The 21,587-nt window shown below is 41.7% G+C and overlaps 1 protein-coding gene across 1 annotated transcript in view; it reads right to left on the bottom strand.

Annotated features, from left to right (window-relative positions):
• The window catches only part of CD207 (CD207 molecule), a gene marked incomplete at its 3' end in the record, with an annotated part of 55,578 nt that overhangs the window by 19,158 nt on the left and 14,833 nt on the right, over positions 1-21,587 (bottom strand). The window lies entirely within an intron of this gene.

Raw genomic sequence — 21,587 nt, 5'->3', positions numbered from 1 at the left:
ATTATTGTGTGAGTGAGACAATAATGCACTGTTTCAGAGATGTCTGAGTTTCTTTAAGAACATTTTGAGAGTCTTCTTTGATCTTCCTTTGTTCTGCCCATTTCCCAACCATTCCCATTGAGTCTGAGAGCAAATGGTCACCTTACTAATAAATTTCCTTTTTTTTTTTTTCGTTTGGTACCAGGGATTGAACCAACCCAGATCTCATTGAGTTGCTTAGCACCTTGCTTTTGCTGAGGGTGGCTTTGAACTTGCAATCCTCCTGCCTCAGCCTCCAGAGCAGCTGGGATTACATGCATGCACCACTGTGCCCAGCTCCAATAAATTTCCTTTTTAGGCTTAAATTATGCAGGTACGGCTTTGTTGTTGCCTAAAAGCCCTGACTTATACACCCACCAAGATATTAACTCTTTTTAAGACTGACCTAGGCTTCCTCAACTGTTGCATGGAACACTAGTCCAGAAAAGTGCTCCACACAGAAAAGTTCCAAAATAAAGGAAGTTTGTAAAGTATTCCACACAGTATTTCTTTCTTGGTGGTACCTGGGAACACATTAAATGTTTTAAGAAGCTTGATGTTTCTAGACCAGAATTTCCTTTGTCATTTTTCTTTTACACCTCACTTAGTAAATGATACTTCTCACTCTGAAACACAGTGGCTGAAATTTAAAAAAGGAAAGAAAAAAGATAGATTGCAGTTCCTTTTGATTTCCAAGTTTCAGTTTGTTCTTCGAGGTCTTGGCACTTCCCAGCTAAATCACACAATGAAACCATTACCCCTTTAAAGGAGGATTTCCTACCTACATAATATCATCACTATGCTGTTGATTAACTCCACCTCCCCACTAACTTCAGAGGTTTCCAAAGACATTTATAAAGTAATTTTATTCCAGAATCTGTTAAAGGTTTCTCTGTTCTGTGTCAATGATCATCTAACTCTCTTATTATTACAAAATGAATAGTTGCTTTATAAAATGTTTTAAAATATAGCCAGTTCCATTTTTTAACCTTTAAAATAAAACTTTTCTTAGCCATTTAAACTTATTCTTTCAAATTACCTTTTGGTAAATTACCTTTTGGCAAGTCCTATTGAGATTTTCAACAGAATTTTTGCAAAGCTGTAAAATAATGTAATGAGATATGATGTCCTTAAAATAGTCTTTATATCCAGATGAATATTATATCTATTTCTTTTACTTACATCTGTCTGTCAATATACCTTTGGCTTTCTTCTTGTAAGTCCCAATTCTCTTGTTTTTTTAAAGGGAAAAGCATAAAACTATTATTATTTTTAGATAACATGATTTTTTACCTATAAAATCCACAGGAAGCATCTGGAATAATTATTTAAATTAAGAGAGTTCAATATCTATATGGTTCTGAAATAACCTACATGAATAAATTTCCTATATGCCAAAATCAGCTCATTTAAAAATAGGGATACTTAGAGAAATTGGAGGGATTCAGATATGTTTAGGAAGAGGATTAACAAGACTTGGTAATGGGGTTGTGTTTTAGTCAGCTTTTTCACTGCTGTGACTAAGAGACCCAACCCGAGCAATTGTGGAGGAGGAAAAGTTTATTTGAGGTCTCACAGTTTCAGAGGTCTTAGTCCACAGAAGGCCGGCTCCATTCCTTGGGGCTCAAGGTGAGGCTGAACATCATGGCAGAAGAGTATGGTGGAGGGAAGCAGCTCACATAGTGGTCAGGAAGCAAAAGAAAGACTCCACTCGCCAGATACAAAATATATACCCCAAAGACACACCCGTAGGGACCCACCTCCTCTAGCCACAACCTGTCTGCCTTCAGTTACCACTCAGTTAACCTCATCAGGGAATTAATTCACTGATTCGATTAAGATTCTCATGACCCAATCATTTCTCCTGTAAACCTTCGTGCATTGTCTTACACATGAGCTTTTGGGGGACAACTCACCCCCAAACTACAAAGGCTTGGTATAAAAGAGGTTGGGTGCATGAAATGTTCGGAGCTCCACATGGCCTCCTCCCCATGTCACTCTGAAGGAGAAGAACCAAGTTGGATTATATAATCTCATTTCAATGCAGGGGTCCAAATTTAGGGCTCTAGGTAATTCTTCCCAAGATTCTTGGCATTCCTAGTTTTAGCACTGCTAGTATGACCTTTACCACTTCGTTCTTTTCATTTTGGTTGGCTGGAAGGAAGTTTGGTAAGCTACTAGCTCCTTCCCCACCATTGTTTCCAGAAATCTGCCTGTAAGATTCTCTGCAGCTGTTCTCCCTCACTCTTTCCTAGTTGTTTTGATAAACGAGGAGGAAAGATCAATTGCCAAAAGTACACGCTGAAACCCAAAGGAAGTGTGAAGATTTCAAATAGTGGTAAAGGAGAATGGAAGAAGTTCACCAAAGTCAAGGAAATGGACAGGAAGCTCTGAGACCACAGAGTCATAGTCACCCTGAAATTCAAGGCAGCCTAATAAATGTCAAAAGTTCTCAGACCCTTTGGATAAGGAATCCAGTGTATGCACAATTAGACAAGGAAAATGTCAAAGCTATTTCTCTGAGTTAACTTAAAACATTGCAAGTTATACCCTTGGACAAAACATATATTTCAATGTAAGCATCATTATTAGGGCATCAACTTATTGGGCAACAACCAATCAGAATTATAGGCTTTTAAGTATTAAAACTTAACACTTTACAGTACATAACAACAATCTCTGAAGTACAGACATCTTAAAAGACTCCTTTGTTATTTGAAAATAAAACAAAACAGGATTTTATGCTTTCAACAAGTCTCCCCTCTGGGCAGGAGAGTAAAACTGATGCTCTTTGTGCATATTCTCAATACACTTCCTTATCAAAACTCATTTCAAATAGATCTGCTTCCCTATAGTCTTGTGGGAGAGGAAAGTTCTTATGTTTCTAAGATCTGTTTTTATGAATACCGTTCTCAACATTAAGCCTATTCTCAAAGTTAAGTCCACCAGCCCAAGAAAAAGTCCTGAGAAAATGAAAGAGTAGAAGAGACTTTTAAACAAAAAGAATATACAGCGGTGTGCTCACAGATGTTTAACAGTGGCCCTGTGGTTCTAGAAGAGAAATGCTGATGTGTGTGCAGCATTTGCCAATTGCCATTGTGTCAATATTCCCACCATGGCAGGTTTCAACTTGACACCACTCCCTGAATGCAGAGTTGAGAAGAGAAGCCCGCTACAGTCTTTCAAGAACCTGAAAGAACCAATTCAAGCACACCACTAAGGCACAAGTAGTGTTTTCCCCCTACGACTTCAATCTGTCCAGTTGTGTGGCTTTTCTCCAACACTGGTCTCCAGGAAGGAGAGGAAAGGGAGCCGGCTGTAGGTTTGGGATGAAAGGATAAGAGTACTAAGAGTATGACCCTGTTAAATGCTATCAGAAAGACCCAGAGTAGAGAAAAGATTCAACAACCTCTATGAAATGGAAGTCTGAGACCCCATCCCTCTTGGAGATTTTTCATTCCCAGAACTTGTTGGTCCATTTTCACCAGTTCCAACCAACAGCATGCTGTTTCTTGTTATAAGTTCTGCCTATAAACACCAGAATGAACTGTTCCTCTTCCCTGGCCACAAAAGGCCTGGCTGTCCCCACCACCACAGTGCCTTGACGTGAGCATGGCTCCTTTTCCTGAATGTGGTCTATGATCATCTTCTCCAAAGAGGGTGACTTGACAGGAAAACCCCTAGTTCCTGGGTACTTTCTTTGGAGCAAGAACCACCAGGACCATAGAGACCTGTGTTTGGCTACCAGGGAGAAGGTGGGGAAGCAGCTGTATGTCTACAAAGGAGCCCAAACCCTTTCCATTGTACATTGGATTTGATTGTCATGAATCTTTAGTTTCCTTTAAGCTAGAACTGCCTCATCACCACCACATCTCTCTCTCTCTCTCTCTCTCTCTCTCTCTCTCTCTCTCTCTCTCTCTCTCAAACACACACACACACACACACACACACACACACACCTCTTTTTATCTTTCATGATAGTGACATATTAGAGAGTCTGTGCCAGTTGCTCATAGAATGTTCTGGATTTGTCTATTGTTTCTTGGGGATTAGACTCAGATGGTTTTATTTTAAAGATGTTAGTACATCTTGACAGTACCCCGTGGGCAGGGCACTAAGCTGTGACTGAGCTGGAAGCCGAGCAGGTGTGTATCAACCACTGCCCAGCATGGCCTCCAGGTGCCCCTGGGCTTCACAGCCCTGAAGCTGCTCAAGTCTTTAGCCCTCCCCAGCTAGAACAATAATGGAGAATTTTCTGGGCAGCAAGGGGTCCAGAGCTACTGCGGACAAGTGTTTGTTGCCTTCTGGTAGCAATGCCCAAACCACAGAGCAAACATGTCTTGAGGGAGGACATAGAAACCAGGAAGCCACTCTGTGCAGAAGCCCCTGTTCAAGGGACCCCTGACTAAGACCAAGAAGATGCCCCATGAGACAGAAAAACTATTTTCTTCCGATCTTACCCACTAGATGTATATCCTTGGGGACTCTATCGTGGGCCCACAGGACCAGACCTGGCTGTCTCCACCACTGTGATGCCCTGAGATGGGCATATTTAACAATCCTTTTTCTATGTGGCCTATGGTCACCTTCTCTAGGATGGGTGACTTGTTCCCCTCACCTGGAATACCAACCACACCCAGCTATGTGGGGAAGAACTGTGCATTTACTCCGTTTACTCTGTGAATCCTGAGAATAGGAACTGGATGCAAATCTACTAAGATGCTCTAGGACTCCTCCGGGGATATCCTCTAAGCCATCCTCCTTCAAAACTAAAGCAGTCAAATAAAGACTTCTGCTTCTGGCCAAGAGGGGGTAACAGACCATGTTCACTCTCCTACTCAAGAGGATGAAAACCAAGCAATGGTTTCAAGACACTAAAAAATGAAGGACAGTGGTCCCTGAGACAAAGGTAACAAACGAGGTGAGCCCTGTGATCACCTCAGCTTACTGCCTGGGAGTTTCCAGCTACAGCACAGGAGGAAGGACAGGCAGAGCCAGGAAGGTCCCTGAGCTGAGGAGACAGAACTGAGAGTCCAGGGAGAGCAGGGTCACCAGGAACATAGGACAGAGCCTAAGTTGCAAGAGCTGCACGGACCTAGAACTCCAGAGACCTGCAGGGGGTCCACCTCAAGTACCCAGCAAGAACTGATCAGCACTTGTGTGTGAGGGGAGTACCTGAGGTGAGGACAGACCTACTCAAAAGGATTGGAAGGAATAGAGGCTGGAAGTAGCACCAAGACTAGAACAATGTCTATTCCCACCAACCAGACTAGAAAACTCATAATTCACAGGGCCTTGGGTGAAGAGCTCAAAAAGGTATTGCCTTACCTGTAGAGGAGGCTTAACCTTGGATTGAGCAGCTCCCAAACCTACCTCACAAATCATGACAGTTAGACCAGAAAGGATCTGTGACCGACATGAAAGTGGTCAGAATCAAAATGGATTCGCTCATGTCAACACTAACCAAAAAAAAAGGAAAGAAATGAACTCATGAGGTTATGAAGGAAGGGTTCTTACGTATGATTCCCTGATAGCAATTCTCATAGAAGACCCTGCCAGAACCACCATCTTGCCCAGAGGCCACTGCAATCTTATACAAGATTTATTTCTACAAGGACATCTGCCTGGCAACTGTCTGTTCAACTTCCAACTAACACCACTGTTGTTACAAATTACTGTGGCCAAGGATTGTTGTTTCAAAATATCTGATGTAATCTTCCTCATTTTTAACTTTAAAAAATTTCCCCTTAGACTTAGTGGCACAGACTCATAATGCCAGCTACTCTGGATACTGAGGCAGGAGGATCATAAGTTCAAGGCCAGCTCTGGGCAATTTAGCAAGAGCTGGCCTCAAAATAAAATTTAAAAATGGGCTGGGGATGTAGCACAGTGATAGAGCACTTGCCTACCATACGTAGGGCCCTTGGTTTAATCTCCAGCACCTAAAAGGAGAAAGAAAATTTAAAACCACTTTCCCTTACCTCAGTCTCTCTGAATATGTTCATGGTCACCACAGCACATGTATTTCTAATGCTCTGCTATTTCCAAATAAATAGTATTATTCTTTGGAGGATTTTTTTCTGATTATTTTATTGAGGTTGACAGATCTATTATCAAGTAACATAACCGCATCTCAAAATAAAGCAAAAGAGATTCATAAGTACACCAAAATATCAAGTCCCCAAAAAGGACAAATTCTAAATGATTAGCATTTAATCAATGGTTACCAGGCCTGAAAAGAGATAGGAAAACAAGACCTATGATGAGAAAAATCAGTCCACTAAGATCAACATCAGAACCACCAGAGAAGGACGTTCAGATATACATTATCGCTATGTCCCATATGTTCAAAAAATTAAGCAGGGGCATGAAGAATTAAGCAAAAAGACCCATGGGAAGCTTCTAGAAAAGCCGCTCAGAAACGCTGGGGGACCTGGACTGGCCCCACCGGGGAGGAAAAGTTTAAAAGGGGCTTTGGTTCTTGAGCAAAAGGAATACCTTTCCAGGTCCCCTGAAAGGCAAATGCCAACACAGAATTCAACACACATTAGCTTTATTAGGGGAGATCCTGTGAGGACTTCTGGAGGTCATTGGAGGAAGTTGGGAGGAGAGAGCCTTCAGACCAGTCTGACCCTGAGTGAAGGAGAAAGGAAAAATTGGTGGAAGTGTCCACTCCTGGCTGCTGTTTGTCTAGGAAGTGTTCAGCAAGGTCAGTGGGGTTGCCCTTGAGCCAAAGTCACCCATCAAAGGAGTTTCATGTCTCCCAAGTATCCCCTTAGTATCCTGCCTCTATGTCCTCACCATCCTCTGCTATGGCTAGGATGCAGGAGAGGATCACATATTGGTCCCTCCATTTCTCATGTCCAGGAAGAGTGTGGAATCCAATTCCTGAAATTCCTGCCAGGGCTACTGGCCTTATTAAAATCATTGCCCTAGGTACATGTATGATTGCACAAGGGATGTAACTCTACATTGTGTACTACCAGAGAAACGAAAAGTTGTACTCCATTTGAATACAATGAGTTGAAATGCATTCTGCTATCATATATAACTAATTAGAACAATTTTTTTAAATAGTCCCTACATTTTATTTTTATTTTTTTATTTTTTTAAGAGAGAGAGAGAGAGAGAGAGAGAGAGAGAGAGAGAGAGAGAGAGAATTTTAATATTTATTTTTTAGTTTTCGGCAGACACAACATCTTTGTTTGTATGTGGTGCTGAGGATCAAACCCGGGCCTCACACATGCCAGGCGAGTGCGCTACCGCTTGAGCCACATCCCCAGCCCTAGAACAAATTTTTTAAAAAGAAAAAGAAAGAAAATGTGGTACACATGCATAATGGAATATTAGTCAGACTTAAAGAAAAATTAAATTATGGATGGCATTTGCAGGTAAATGGATGGAACTAGAGAGCATCATGCTAAGTGAAATAAGCCAATCCCCCCAAACCAAAAGCCAAATGTTTTCTCTGATCCATGGGGATGGGGGTGGGGGCAAGTAGGGAAGAAAGAAGGAACTTTGGATTGTGCAGAAGGGAGTGAGGGAGGGGTGGATCTGTGAGGATGGGAATGATGGTAGAATGAGACAGACATTATTCCTATATATATATATATGTGTGTGTGTGTGTGTGTGTGTGTGTGTGTGTGTGTGTGTGTATGAGAGAGAGAGAGAGAGAGAGAGAGAGAGAGAGAGAGAGAGAGAGATATTACACTACTAGTGTGACTCTATACCATATACAGCCAGAGGAATGAGAAGTTGTGCTAAATTTGGGTACAATGTGTCAAAATGCATTCTACTGTCACGTGCAACTAATTAGAATACATTTTTTTAAAAATAGAAGGGAGAGCAGTAGAATAGAAGATGGGGATGTGGGGGGAGAGAGGGGAGGGAAAGGGGAGGTACTGGGGAGTAAAATTGATCAAATTATACTGTCTTATTGTGTGTACCTATGAATATATTATAATAATATTTTATAACAAATCCCACTGTTATGTATAATTATAATGCGCCCATAAAAAAGAAAAATAAAAAATAAATAAAATCACAATCATGCGATCTCCTTCAGTGACCCATAGATGGCGCCATCACCTATGCCTGAGCACAGAAAGAGCTCCCTGCTTTTGAGTTTTTGCAGTGAATCTTGTCCTCAGTGTACATTAGTAGGACTCGATGATAGTTATAATGAAGTCCTGACCTTTAAAAAATGTAGCTATTCAGTGGTAAAGTGCCCTGAATTCAATTCCCAGTTCCAAAACAACAACAGCAAAACCTAAGTACTTATCTCCCAGTACATTGGGCTGGTACAAGTTAGAAACAACTATAAATCTCTTGAAAAATCGGCCAATGGAGACAAAGAAAAATTGCTTAAATAGTAACCTGATCTTAATCAGAACTATCCCTTTGACTAATAGATAATCTGCATAATTCTATTTATCCTTGCTCTAGAAGTTAATTTTTAAGTAAGCTTGTTAATCTGCCACAATATTTGTTTAGGATGTCTGTAGGCATGTTTAAAAAAAAAGATGGGGGGCTACCTTCAGAAGATGAACAAAGTGTTTTGCAATCATTTAATGTCTTCAGCCAATTTCTGAAGACAAATGTAGATATAATATTGTTCTTTTATTGTTAGTAAAACAATAAAAGTTAAAATCCACTAATGAACAAATTCATGTAAAAACTCAAAAGAAATGTAGCTAGTGGCAGTTGATGAGGCAAAGACAGGAGGATCACACATTCCAGGACCTCGTGGCATGCTAAGCCGTGACACAAGATATAACTGCAGTTCCTGCTGATACTGATTCAACAATTCAGACATCCTACATTGCATATTTGCATTCTAAGGGCCAAGGATACCAACAGTGACTATGACAGACATGCTCGTTGTGCTCTTAGTATTCAACTTAAGGCAGATAGCATGTTGTCTTTCTTTTAGTAACTAAAGTGCTAAGGAGCAAACCCAGAATTGCCTGAATGTGAGGCAAGCCCTCTACCAGTAAGCTCTATCACCTGCCCCTGAAAATTTAAATGAGTGTGGAGGATCAAGTCCAGGGCCTCACGCAAGAGTTTCACCACTAAGCCACACACATATCCCACCCCAGTAATGTCAAGTAGCTCAAAAGGAGTTTGGGTTTGAAGAGCAGGCGGGGTGGGGGCTTGTAGATCTGGAGCACAGCTGAGTAGAGCTGAGTGCACATTTGTTTTGACTCACCATGAAAATCTGGGTCTCACTATGAAAATCAGGATCTTTTGGGAGCTGGTTGTTGAACATTTAGGCTCACATGCTGAGTTTACTACTTTTTACATTTGATGCATTTTTCTCTAAGGTTCAGCATATAAAAAATGTCAACAGAAACTAAATATCACCCAAAAAAATGAATGCTTTGTCCCTTCTTTCCTTCTAAGTCTGTTTGCCAGTCTCTCTCTCTCTCTCTCTCTCTCTCTCTCTGAAAGCAAAGACCTCTTGCACACTAGGCAAGTGTTCTGACACTGAGCTACATCCCTCTTATTTTGAAAGAACAAAATTTTGGCCTCCAATTTGTAATCCTCTTGCCTCAGCCTCCCAGAGTGGCTTGGGTTTACAGGCATGTGCCACTGTCCCTGGCTCTAATCTATCTTCTGTAAACTAGACTATACAATAATGTGGCAACATCATGCTGTACTCTCTGCCTTTCAAAGAGCAGGCACTGGGTCATGTTCTCCATGCAGCCCCAGGATCTCACTCTGTCCCAATGACAATAAATGACAGGGTGTGAGCACCCAACATAAGTCAGGGACTTTACCTGAACCAGCATTTAACCCAAATGAACACCTTTAACCCAAATGAACACCTTACTCACAACAGCTCTGAGGTGGCCAGTTAGACCTGTTCCCATTTTTGAGATGGGGAAACTGAAGTACAGAGAGATCAGGCACCTTGTTCAAAGTTACAAAGTGATTTAAGCAGCAAATCTGGTATTCCAGCCAGACTCCAGCCTAGCTCTAGCATCCGCTCTGAACCTTAATGGCATGCTCAAATATTTATGCAAATAATTAGTGGTTTAGTTAGCTAATACTAAATGGAATCATCCATCATAGCCCAGAGAATTTAGCTTATGTGTCCTGAGACCACCTAAGGAAGTCAGAACTTTGAGTCAAGATGCAAATTTGCAGACTAGTCTATAGACCTCAGACTTCTAGACCTGGGTTTGCTCTGAACTCCCCAGAATGGCACCAAGGGGCCAGGAAATTCACTGGGTTCCTGCAAGTTTAGTATTCTCCAGAGTGTACCCAAGACAAGGGGATGCTCCTCCCTTGCCACCCTCTCCAGAGGTTCTCATTACACAGAAGAAGGATACCAGAAGGAAAGCGCCTCTCGGGAGATGCAGAAGGAAGTCCCCAGCACCATTCATACTGTCCTGTTCAAAAGAGAAACCTGAGCTCAGTCTCAAACCTCAATCTGATCAGGCCTCTAAACCAAACACCAGTCAAAGGAAACACACAGCAACACACAGGAAGCTGATGAAAGCACGCTAATGTAAAAAAGACACACGTGAGAGCTGGGCACAGTGGTGCATGCCTGTAATCCCAGCAGCTCAGGAGGCTGAGGCAGGAGGATCAAGAGTTCAAAGCCAGCCTCAGCAATTTAGCAAGGCCCTAAGCAACCCAGTAAGACCCTGTCTCTAAATAAAATACAAAATAGGGCTGGGGATGTGACTGAATGATTAAGCACCCCTGAGTTCAATACCGAATAATAATAAAAAAAAAAAAAAGACACAAGAGCTGGATTCAGAGGTAAGAACCTGTAATACCAGCTACTCTGGAAGCTGAAGCAGGAGGATCACAAGTTTGAGGCCAACGTGGGCAACTTAACAATAGCCTGCTCCTAAAGAAAAAAAGAGAAGGAGAAAAGAAAAATACACATATAAGACAAAATATAAAATATGAAAAATGCCTAGGTATCAGGCAATATAAAGAATAACACTAATTTATAGCAATAATTATATTCTTTAAGAATTCTTATTTCATACACATACTAATGTCTTTATAGGAAATAAAATAATTTGAGGAAGAATAATAGGAATGTCAATAAAATGAGTGTGGTCAACTTTTGAATCCGGGTAATGCACACATGAGCGCTTATTATATAATTCTGTTTGTATTTGCTTTAAAATGCTTAATAAAAGGCTAAAATGGAAGAGGGCTCAGCACACTGCCCCAGGAAGCTCTGCAGCCAACCAATCAGAGTTGGGATTATGGATCAGCCTCATCCACTTAACTCTGGCCTGGACTATGGTAAACCCTGGACAGATGGATACCGTGAAACAGAAGGAATCCATGGGTCAAAAAAGTGAGTCAGCTCTGGTAGGGTCAGAAGCCTAACTCTATATTTGTAGAATATAGAATGTATATTTTCTTTTTTCTATCTTTCTGTTTTTGTTGTTGTTCTCCTTCACTCTTTGATAAAATTCTTCTATAAAAATTCCAATTTGGGGGGATGCTAGAGCATTTGCCTACTATGCATGAGGCCCTGGACTTGATCCCTAGCACTGCAATAAAGGAAAAAATTCCAACTTCTCGTTGTGGTTAGAAGAAACAAGGAAAACTGAGTTTATTGACTGAAAATTGAGTTTACTGAAACCTCCAATCCCTGCTAGGCATGTGGTGGTGCATGCTTGTAATCCCAGCTGGTCTGAGGCAGGAGGATTGTAAATCTGAAGCTTGCCTGAGCAATTTAGCAATACCCTGTCTCATAATAAAATTTCAAAGGGCTGAGATTGGGGCTGGGGATGTGGCTCAAGCGGTAGCGCGCTCGCCTGGCATGCGTTCGGCCCGGGTTCGATCCTCAGCACCACATACAAAGATGTTGTGTCCGCCGAGAACTAAAAAATAAATATTAAAAAAATTCTTTCTTAAAAAAAAATGGGCTGAGGTTGTAGCTCAGTGACAGAGGGCTTGTTTAACCTGGCATCACGTACTACAAAAAAAAAAAAAAAAGGAAAGAGAAAAATTCCCAGCTCCCTAGACATGTGGCTTTTCTCTCTAAGCAGGACACTGGAAGATGGGGAATTGAATCATCCCAGAAGAAAAATCTTCAAGACATGAAATTGATCGATTTTTCTTAAGGTATTGAGAAGACTTAGTTGGCAGATTTTGAGATTATATAACTTCAAAGTAAACAGGAGCCTGGCGCAGTGGCTCATGCCTGTAATTCCAGCCATTTGGGAGGCTGAGGCAGGAGGATCACAAGTTCAAAGCCAGCCTCAGCAAAAGCAAGGTGCTAAGCAACTCAGTGAGACCCTGTCTTTAAATAAAATACAAAATAGGTCTGGATATGTGGCTCAGTGGTCGAGAGCCCCTGAGTTCAATCCCAAATTAAAAAAAAAAAAAGTAGTATAGGAAATTAAAATACACTCTGTGATTCAGCTGTGAATAATATTTATATATTTATAATATAAATACTGAATATTAATGTGTCAAATGTTATCTATCGGTTTTCAGCATTTATTTCCATTTCATTTGGACACCTCACCTCCAAATACCATAACTGGTAATTAGATTTTCAACATAGGAATTTGGAGGGTCACAAACATTCATATCATCCCAGAATGAGAACAGCATCCTCTGGCTTCTGTTCAGTGGCTCTTCTCCTAATCAGGGGACACCCTTCCCATGGAACAGAATAGGGGCTGGGAAAGGCCTGTCACCCTGTGCCTTAGAGGTGCACCTTCACTCTAATGCGCAAGTATTAGGTATTCCCGTTGTGGCACTTTATTTTTTCAGTTAAAGGTACTGATTGTCCTCTTAAATTGGGGTACACAAAAAAATAAGAAATATTGCCTCATAGTCTGGAAGAGGCTCATCAGCAGCATGCCAAAATGTATGATTGGAAGCTGAGGAAAGAAAGCATACAGACTGGAAAAGAGAAGCCGCAGCTTCACAGAACTGAGCTCCGCCTAACATTTCTCTTTCTGGTCCTTCTGCACCAAGTCCAGCTGAGATAGATTGCACCCATCTGTTGTTGGCATAACTCTTGATCCTCCTGTACCTGGCTTGTGTTTTATGCCTGTATGCGTCACCTTGTGTCATTTTTGCCATGTTTGTCTCCCCTACACTCAAAATGGCCTCTAGTCACTAGGAGAAGGAGGAGGAGGACAGTGACGTCAGGCCACAGGGGTATCCTGGGGTGGGAGCTGCCATTGTTCGTTACAGCGAGGTGCATGCATGTTTCGTCCTCCTTGTATCCGCAGTACTTGGAAAGTATTTCAGGAATAAGGACGCCCTTTGAGCTCCGGGTACCAAGAGGCCCTCGGTCCCCTCCTCCCTCCCTCCCTCCCCGGAACGTCCAGGATTAGGGACAGGGGACTCTTCCACGGCGCAGACTGGTGTAGCCAGAGAAAGGAAGCACGAAACCAGCTTCCTGAGCCTGGCCTCAGTTAGGAGATATTCCTCCCATCCCCATCCCCACCTCCACCCCAACTCTAGACCCTAAGGAGCTGGGGAGGGACGGAGCGGGCGGGGAACCACCACCCTAGCGCAGGGAAGTGGGCTCCAGCCAAGCCCGTACGGCGTTGGACGTTCGCTACCAGCAGGGGGCAGCACGAGGCCGCTTCCCGAAAGGTGGCAGGTAAAGAGCGGGGGCTGCACGGCTGCAAAGAGCTGGCATTGGGACGACCAGGAGAGGGAAGAGAGGGGGCTGAGCCTCAGGGAAAGTTACCTCATTGACTGGGGTGAGGTATTCACTCTCAGGCCTGGCATAGTTTTATCCCTGACGCCAGAAACATAGTTACCTTTACCCTTCTCCATCAACACGGTATAGCAAGGTGACATCTGGCACAGTGATCAAGGAAATAGGCTTTGCCATGACCGTGTGACTTTGTGCCAGTTACCTAATCTGTCTGAGCTTTGACTTCCCCATCTATTAAATGGATCCACAGGGCCCACCTCACTGTGTTGTATGGAGCTCATAAGCACACAAGTAAGTGCTTAATCATTGTTAACCCTTGTCAGCACTTTTCTTGTCCCATCTTAATTGCCTGTCTGTACATTGCTCTTGTCACTTATGGGAAAATATTTTGGGATCTTTACCCAAGAGTGGAATTTCTCTATCACTTCATGTGAAAAGTCCCCTAAACACCTGCTATCCCCTGGGTCGATAATACCTGTCATTCATCTTGGCATTGCCAGTGGCCAAGATGAAAGTTACGGCTCAGTGAGCTGGTGTGAGGCCAAGGAATTCCTCTGGGATAATGCTATGGTGAAACTTCCATGTTAATGCAGGAATATTCAGAGGTGAACTAATTGGATTGTGAGAGCTGTAACCTAATCAGTCCATCCTAGTTTAAAAAGACTGGGTGGTAACTGTAGGCGGAGGGGCATAACTGGAGTAAATGAGTCACTGGGATGTGCCCTGGAAAAGCGCATCTTCCTGCTGCCTCTTGCTCCTTCCATCTCTCTGCTTCCTTAGGAACAGCTTTCCTCTGCTAGGCCCTTTCCAGATGATGGGCTACCTCACTGTGGGTCCAAAGCAATGGTGTTGGCTGTCTCTGAAACTGAGCCCCAAATAAACTTCCTCCTCTAAGTTGTTCTTGTCAGGTGTTTTGGTTAAAGCCACCAAAAAAAGGCAACTAAAACAGATGAGGTTGCCCCACAGTAGGCCCTAAGAACCCCTGACTCAGACCTCAGACCCAATCAGCCACAGAGATCTGTCCAGATCCTCTTAGACTCCAGTGCCCTAGAATGGAGCAGGTCTCCTTGCTGTGTGAAAGGAAGGGCTGTTTCCCCCCAGCCCACTGTGGTTCATTCTACCCCCAAAGAGTTTGGCCTGACCTGGGTCTCTATCCACTTCTGTGATTCTGACTCTGACTGCGCCCATGTGTGTCCCTAAAGCTGGTGATTCCAAAAGGGGAAAGGGGACGCCATCTCTTTTTATGAACCATCCTTCACTTTTCCCCAAAGAAAACAAGTTGGAAGCTCACCCAGTTTCCCCCAAACAACAGCCAGCGAGGATTCTGCCCTTCTGCTCACGGCACAGCCCCACTCAGGCCCAGGTATAGGATGGGATCTCCCCAGGGAGACACGACAGCCTCCCTGAGAGACTGCTGGGAAGGGAAATACCCTCCTCAGTCAGAGACAGTTGCTGAGAGAGGTCCTGGAGACCCTTCCCTGGACAGTCACAAATTCTTCCTGGTGGCCCAGAGATAGAACCACATCTAACCTGTGCAGAACCTCTGGGAGAATTAGCTTAGGCTAAATTATTCAGTCCTCATTAATCTTCTGAGTGACATTATGCAATGCACACCTGCCCAATGGTATACAACTACATCCTGCCAGTCCCCTGGGAAGTAGAATTTCAGTCTGTGAAAAAAAAAAAATCTGTGATGAGACAAATGTCCACTTGCCTACCTATGCACTCTGAGGCTGTGCAAAGCAGGTAGAGCCTCCTTGAGAAAACAATACTTCCTATTGCTGGGGGACTCACAAGGCCCTGAGACTTCCTCCAGAGGTTCTACCAGATGCAGTCTGCAGGGCAGTTTGTGGCCTCCTTGCCTACAGCCTAGCACAGCCTGGCCAAGGCGGTTGACCCCTCAATTATGCCCATTTCTGTCTCCTGGCAAGCGTCCTCACTACCTAGCCCTGGCTTCCATGTCTCCTCCTATTCCAAAGTCAGGAGTGCTTTCAAGGATTCTTCTTTCTTCCCAAACTCCTACTGAGTCCCTGGTCTCTACTACACACTTAAGTCATTGTTACTGTTATGTATGGCCACATACAGTGTCTTCAAATATCATCCTAAAAACATCATTTCTGAAAATTTATCTAAGAAAATGTCCCTACAACTACAAAGATGCATGTTCAAGGATGGGTGTAAGGTAAGCACATCCCCCCAATACCATAAAAAAAAAGGACAGGTATAAGGATATTTGTTTGAGGTAATAAAAACTTTTAAAGAGCCCAGGTGCTCAGATGAAATAATACTTTAAAGACCACACAGCTTGTGGACTTACAGGCAGCTCATAAAAATCTTTTCAAGACATTTTAAATAAAAGGAGGGGAAGACTGGAAAGCCATATGAACACTCAAATCCAATATAGGTTTAAAGAAAATGGAGGTCAACATGTGTGTAAATACAAGGACATGGCAAAACCAAAAGGTCAATAAATACTTTGGGAGATGCTCAAGATCATTGGAAGTTAGAGATGTGGAAATTATAGCAAGAATAAAAGATTGCCAGGGGGGCTGGGGATGTGGCTCAAGCGGTAGCGTGCTAGCCCGGCATGCGTGCGGCCCGGGTTCGATTCTCAGCACCACATACAAACAACGATGTTGTGTCCGCCGATAACTAAAAAAATAAATATTAAAATTCTCTCTCTCTCTCTTTCTTTCTCTCCCTCTCTCACTCTCTCTTTAAAAAAAAAAAAAAAAAAGATTGTCAGGCACAGTGGTGCATGCCTGTAATCCCAGTGGCTCAAGAGGCTGAGACAGGAGGATCATGAGTTCCAAGCCAGCCTCAGCAATTTAACAAGGCTGCTAAGAAACTCAGACCCTGTCTCTAAATAAAATACAAAAAAAAAAAAAAAAGGGCTGGGGATGTGGCTCAGTGGTTGAATGCCCCTGAGTTTAATCCCCTGGTACCAAAAAGAAAAAATAAAACAAGAATAAAAGATCCCTTGATGTATATTTGACTGGCAAAAAATTAAGAGTGGGAAAATATCAAGTTGAGGGCAGAGGGAATGTGTGGATACAGAGAGTTGCATGTACTGTTAGCTAACTGTGGTGTGGATGGGGAGCTGGCGATGTCAGGCAAGGCAGACATTATTATTTTTCCATCCTGTCACTTAGAAACTCCACTCCTAGATATAGATCCCAAAGATATTTTCCCATAGACATTTAAAGCAATCTGTGTGACAATGTTTGATGTGGCAGTATTTGAGGTGACAAGGAAATTATTGGAGCCCTAGATATCTTTCCACGGAAAAGTAGACAAATAAAATGGAGTGATCACATACTATGGAGAGTTACACAGCAATCAGAAAGAGCAGAGGGTGAGGCTTTTAAAATGCGGTATTGCTCTTCCTTTTCTGAAATTCCACTCAAAAGCCAGTAGGTGGGGCCAATCAAAGCAAGTGTCCTCACAAAGGAGAGTGTTGCACCCTGCATGAGTTTTGGAATCCAAGCAGGGACACCACACCGGCGGCACCGTGTCAGGGCTATGTGTCCAAGCCCCGATGGGGTGTTTTAGAAGGGACTTCACAAGTGCTGGGGGTGGGTAGCAACAGGATCTGATTACATAAAGGAGGACTGATCAAATAAGTATATTGAAGATAATAAGAACCAAATTTTTCACTGTCAGAGAAAGGAGCTAAAAATACAGGGGAAAAAAAAGGAAAATAATAAAAAGCCCTGTGGTTAAATTGGGACTGGAGTTATTGCTGTGAACTTGTGGGTCTTAATAGACACAAATGCAAATATATGTCATAGGGGCATAAATAGATTTCATGGCTCTGTCCACTGAAAGGTTCTTGTAGCTACAATTCTCAATAGTAGTGATCATAACCAGAACCCAGGTCTTGCCTTCTAAAAAACATCATGCACTTAAAGAACCAAGATTCCTTGGGGAAATGAATGACAAATTCAAAAGCTAGAGCATGAACATTGATATATATATTGTGCCAGATGTAAAGAAGGACCCAAAGAATAGGAGGAAAACAGGAGCTGTGGGGGATAATGAGGTGTATATGCTAAGAAATCAAACTCAGGGCCTCCTGCTTGCTGGACAAGCACTCTACTGCTGAACCATATCCCCAGCCCAGGAGAGAGAAATGTTTGACAAAGATCCAAGACAATTCAATAGGAAAAGAATAGTCTTTTCTTTAAAAATGATCCTAGAGTAACTGGACACCCACAAGCAGACTAATTAAGTTGAACCCTAACATCATATCATATGCAAAGATTAACTCAAAATTAATCAAAGACCTAAATGTGAGAAAGCCAAAACTATAAACCTCTTAGGAGAAAATTTTGGTTTAAATGTTAACCTGGGATTTGGCAATGCCTTCTTAGAAATAATGCCAAAATTACAAGCAATAAAGCGGGGGGGTGATAAATTGGACTTTAAAAACCTTTTTTTTTTTTTTTGTTTTAAAGGACAGCATCAAAAAAGCACAGAATGAGAGAAAATATTTACCCATCATATGTCTGCTAAGGGACACATCTACAATATGTAAACAACCCTCAAAATTCATTCATATAAGGACAAATAATAACTCAGTGTAAAAATGGGAAGGATATGAATAGATATTGCACAGAAGATGTACAAGTGGATGTGAAAAGATAGTCAATACCATTTGTCATCAGGGAAATAAAAATTTGAACCACAAAGAAATACCACTTCATGTCCACTAAAATGGCTGAAATCAAATAAAAAGTGTTGCCAGGTGCAGTGGCTCATGCCTGTAATCCCAGCTCAAAGCCAGCCTCAACAACTTAATGGGGCCCTAAGCAACTCCACTTGGAGACCCTGTCTCTAAATAAAATATTTTTAGAAAAGGTCAGGGATGTAGCTCAGTGGTTAAGCATCCCTGAGTTCAATCCCCAGTACCAATAAATAAATAAAATAACACATACAGCAAGTGTTGCAAGGGTTGATGGGCTGTAGAAAAATAAGAACCCTCATTTACATATGGGGGGAGGGATTTTAAATAAATAATAAAATAATTAATTCCTCATGAAGTTAGCACAATAGAAAGACAGAAAAGTTGATGTATTGTTTCCAGCTAAGGACGACTAAAAAGACCTTGAAAATTAAATGCAGTGAATAACATTGGATTAAATCCCAAGTCACAAAATAATAATAATAATAATAATAATAATATAAAAACATTGTTGAGATAATTGGCTCAAGTTGAAAAGATCTGAAGATTATATTATAGCAATGTATCAATGTTAAATTCCTGCTTTTGATCATTGAAGTTTGGCCATGTATGTAAAGATCCTTCTTCTTAAGACATAAACACTGGAAGAAAGGGGGGGGGGGAGAAGGAGGAAGAGGAAGAGGAGGGAAGGAGGAGGAAGGAAGGAAAAGAGAGGAGTAGAGGGAGGGAGGAAGGGGAAGAAAGGAAGAAAGGAGGGAGGAAAAAAGGAAGGAGAGAGGAATACTGCATCTAAGAGTAAAGGGCATGAGCCCTAGGTTCAGTGGTGCACGCTGAGGTTGAGACAGAAGAATCACAAGTTCAAGGACAGTGTAAGCAACTTAGCAAGACCTTGTCTCAAAATAAAATTAAAAGGGCTGGAGATGTAACTCAGTGGTAGAGTATTCCTGAGTTCAATTCCCAGTACTAGGAAAGATGAAAAAGAAGATGAAGAAGAGGAGGAAGAAAAAGAAGTGGACTATCAAAGAAGCACGGTGCCTGAAACTTATTCTCAAATGTCCCAATAACAATAATTTTAGCTATATAGAAAAAATGACATATGCAGCTAAAAGGCAAGTGTACTGGAGTTTTCTCTACCAATCTTGCAACTTTTCCATAAATTTGAAATTATTTTAAAATCATGTTTGTTTTAATATTAAAAGCAAATTAAATACAACACTCAATACCCTGAATATTAATTAAAAACATGGGTATACAAAACAATGCATATTTCATGATAATATACAACAACAAAGACAAACACAGTAAACACTACCTGCTGGTTTCAGAGGAGGGAGCAGATATGGAAGGTGGAAAAGAATGGAAGTGTTCAGCCTAAAGAGAACACATACAATTTTTCTGAAAGACTAGGGAGGAAGTCTGGCAGAGCAAACCTCACACATCTGAGAAACAAAGAAAAGCTTTATATTTTATCTTCATATTTTGGCATTGTTTCCATTTTATATTATAAAATACATTCACATGTTACTTATACAGTTTTTAAAGTGGGAAGAAAATGGCAAAATATTCATATAATTTATTCTAGACTATTAAGAATGAGATCAACGGCTGAGGTTGTGGTTTAGTAGTAGAGCGCTTGCCTCATATGTGCGAGTCACTGGGTTCAATAAAATAAAGGTCCTTCGACAAGTAAAACAAAAACACACTATTTTCAAAAAAATGAGATCAAGCTATAGTCACTAACAAGAGTACAACCTACGGTTAAGTATCAGCAATTGTATGACTCATTATTGCAAAAATCATCGTTTGTATATGCAACTAATGCAACTTTTTAAACTATCAGCTCTAATTTTTCTGGAGGGAGAATTAAAGAAATGGACTTGTATATACACTGTGACTTAGAAACGGCACTGTTTCTTACAAGACAATTAGTAGTTTTAAATAAGCTAAGGTAAACTCCTTTTCAACAAAACACAATGTACGACAATAATGATTATGGAATTATGCCTCTATTAATTCAGTAACCTTTTAAAACAATACAAATGCCCAATGGTAATGTTATCTGTTTCCGATTTCCTTGTGCAGAATGAAGGGTCTCACTTTTCCGAACCTTCCCGCCTGGACGTATATTCTGAAAATGTGTAAGCTACTACTGCGGGTATCTTTTCAAAACTCAAGGCCTGCACACGCTAAGATTCCTTTTCTGCCTTGTTTCTCCCTCCTTGAATATCGTCTTCACTAGGAAGCCTTACCCCATTTTCTCCAGGCAGGGGAAGGAACTCCCGCCCCTTGCTTCCATTGCCTCCTCTTCCCTAGAGGGCTCCCAGCTACGCACAGTAATTCTCAATCCCGAGGCCTGTCTCCACAGAGACATGGGATTCAGAGAAAGTGTTTTAAGGTCGGGGCTGATTCTTTATATCTGGAAATCTTCCACCGCTAGCACCATGCTCTGCCCATAATAATTCCACCAAAAAAAAAAAAAAAAAAAGTCTGTGCAAATTGCTTTGGAAAGCAGTTCGGCAATATATTAGCATCCAGGAAAATGTTCCTAAGCATGACATGGTGGCATGCCTGTAATCCTAAATAGACGAGAGAGACTGAGGCAGGAGGATCGCAATTCGAGGCCACCTGGACAACTTAGCGAGACCCTGACTTGAAATAAAATAGAGACGTAGATCAGTGGTAGATCCGCTTCCTAGGTTGCCCGAGGCCCCGAGTTCCGATCCCCAGTAACCAGAAGAAGGGGAAGAAAAGGAGTCCCTATCCTGTTGAGTCAGTAAGGATCCTGAAGTTTATCCTCCCCGAAGAAGAAAGCTATATACCTGAAGATTTTGATTTGTGCATTATTTTAATGCTCAAGAACTGGAATAACTGACAATTGAATGGTCAAAGAAATTATACAATAAAACAGGATATTAATCGGCCGTTGAAAAGTATACTTTTGAGAATCATAGCACACGGCAAATATTTAGGTGTGAACTCAAATTAAAAAGGCTGAATACAGAACTGCACGTTCACTAGGACTCAAATTATGCGAAATAAGGATGCACATAAAAAAACGATTGAAAAGAGTCTTTGCGGGAAACTGAGGGGTTTTTTTTTCCTGTTTTCATTTCTACTGTTTTTCTAGTCGTAAGAACATCGTGCAAAGGTTGGAAAAGCAGATTTAAATTGGAAAATACGATTTAAAACAGAATACGGTATTTTCGGCCAGAGGAAAGCGTT

This window comes from Spermophilus citellus (assembly GCF_964194105.1).
Source record: "Spermophilus citellus genome assembly, chromosome: 13".
NCBI lineage: Eukaryota > Metazoa > Chordata > Mammalia > Rodentia > Sciuridae > Spermophilus > Spermophilus citellus.
The sequence above is the reverse complement of the archived record's forward strand: the minus strand, read 5'-3'. Positions and strand labels throughout refer to the sequence as shown.